Genomic DNA, 2,500 nt, shown 5'->3' on the forward strand with positions numbered 1-2,500 from the left:
GTTAGTGGATCGTTTCTAAGTATTATTGCAGGAAATGTAACCAAAGTGTTGGCCTTTTACTTTCAAGTTGAAATCCTATGATCTGTAGTTTGCTTTTAAAAAGTGTATTTATTTGGTCAATCACTCATAGCCCTTAATGGGAGATCTGTGTTTGATGAATACTATTTCAGAGATCTTGACCGAGTTAATGTCTATTTAGCAGAATCAACAGTCCATGTAATTACTTTTCATAGATTTAGATGATATTATCTGTTACTGTTTTATCATTACTCACTATCTATACTTGAAACTGAACTATTTTAAACTATGTTTACACAAGTAGTTCCTCGTAACCAATAACAACACATCATGATTCTCAGTGTATGGGGGAAAATATTATGAGGATGTGTTTTTAGAGAGATTGCAACTGTTGCTAAGAGTTTGGCGTGGAGATGATGCTTCCTCTTTAGTGAGATAAGGTTTGTGTAATCTTGCTCCTATAGATCATACCTCACTCTATCGTGAGTAAGGCTTTCCAGGTTACTTTATATAGGCTTTTTGCTTGTTCTAAGATATAATTTCTGTTTTTATGTTAATAACTCACAAATATAACATATCATGCACATATTAAATTGAGTTAATCCTAACATCAGACTTTCCTTTTTAAAAGTATAAATACTATATATTATGATAAAAGCATTTGCTCCAACTCTGAACTTATGAAGTTTTACTGATTCAACTACCCGATTAGGAAGATCATTAAACAACTTGGTAACAGCTGGAATAAAACTTCTAGAGTACTGCGTAGTATTGAGCCTCATGATGGAGAAGGCCTGGCTATTAGAATTAGCTGCCTGCCTAGTATTACGAACAGGATAGAATTGTCCAGGGAGATCTGAATGTAAAGGATGGTCAGAGTTATGAAAAATCTTATGCAACATGCATAATGTACTAATAGAACGACGGTGCCAGAGATTAATATCTAGATCAGGAATAAGAAATTTAATAGACCGTAAGTTTCTGTCCAACAAATTAAGATGAGAATCAGCAGCTTAACACCAGACAGGAGAACAATACTCAAAACAAGGTCGAATGAAAGATTTAAAACACTTTTTCAAAATAGATTGATCACCGAAAATCATAAAAGACTTTCTCAATAAGCCAATTTTTTGTGTAATTGAAGAAGACACAGACCTTATATGTTCCTCAAAAGTAAATTTGCTGTCGAGAATCACACCTAAAATTTTGAAAGAGTCATACAAATTTAAAGAAACATTATCAATACTGAGATCCGGATGTTGAGGAGCCACCGTCCTTGACCTACTTACAATCATACTTTGAGTTTTGTTAGGATTCAACTTCATACCCTATAATTTGCACCATGCACTAATTTTAGCTAAATCTCTATTAATGGATTCTCTAACCCCAGATCTACATTCCGGGGATGGAATTGATGCAAAGAGGAGCATCATCTGGATAAGCAACAAGCTTGTTTTCTAGGCCAAACCACATGTCATGTGTATATAGTATGAAAAGTAATGGGCCAAGAACACTACCCTGTAGAACACCGGATATCACATTCCTATACTCACTATGGTGCCCATCAACAAGAACTCTTTGAGATCTATCACTTAAAAAATCAATAATAATGCTAAGAAACGACCCACCCACTCCCAACTGTTTCAGTTTGAAAACAAGGGCCTCATAATTAACACGGTCAAAGGCAGCACTAAAATCAAGGCCAATCATACGAACTTCCTGACCATAATCAAGGGATTTCTGTACAGTATTGGAGATTGTAAGAAGGGCATCACATGCTCCAAGGCCTTTACGAAAACCAAATTGCAAACTAGGGAGTAGATGATTACCTTCAGCAAACCTATTAAGACGTTTTGCCAGAATACGTTAAAAAACTTTAGATAATATGGGAGTTATGGAAATTGGGCGGTAATCAGTAGGACTTGAGCTGCCACAAACACATTTACATAGAGGAGTAACATTACCAATTCTCCAACAAGTGCTAAAAGTTCCTCTTCTTGCTAACTTGCGCAAAATAACAGATAACTTTGGAGCTAAGAAATCTGCTGTCTTTATAAAAAACAAAGGAAAAATACCATTTGGGTCTACACCTCCATAAGCATCAAGGTCCATCAACAGAGCTTTAATCTCACGAGATCGAAAAGCTAAACTAGTTAGTTTAGCCTCAGGAAAACAGGAATGAGGAAGTTCAGGTTTTTCATTACTCTGTTTACTGTCAAAAACATCAGCCAAAAGGGTTGCCTTTTCCTTTGGACAGTGAGTGACTGAGCCATCTGGTTAAGTAAAGGAGGAACTGTTGCATCTTCACCAAAGAGTACAGATTTAAGGGTAGACTACCATTTATGTTTCTGAGTTGTACTAGAAAGGGTTTCTTTTATGGTTAAATTGTACTCCTTTTCAGTTGAGGTATAAACTCTCTGAGCAAAAGCTCGAAGCTGAGTATAGTTGTTCCAGGTCGAATCTGATCTGTTACCCTTCCAAA

At 36.0% G+C, this 2,500-nt stretch overlaps 1 protein-coding gene across 1 annotated transcript in view; it reads left to right on the plus strand.

Moving 5' to 3' along the window:
* Positions 1–2,500, plus strand: part of LOC137625778 (uncharacterized) — a 16,725-nt gene that overhangs the window by 7,680 nt on the left and 6,545 nt on the right. The window lies entirely within an intron of this gene.

This window comes from Palaemon carinicauda, chromosome 32 (genome assembly GCF_036898095.1).
Source record: "Palaemon carinicauda isolate YSFRI2023 chromosome 32, ASM3689809v2, whole genome shotgun sequence".
Taxonomy (NCBI): domain Eukaryota; kingdom Metazoa; phylum Arthropoda; class Malacostraca; order Decapoda; family Palaemonidae; genus Palaemon; species Palaemon carinicauda.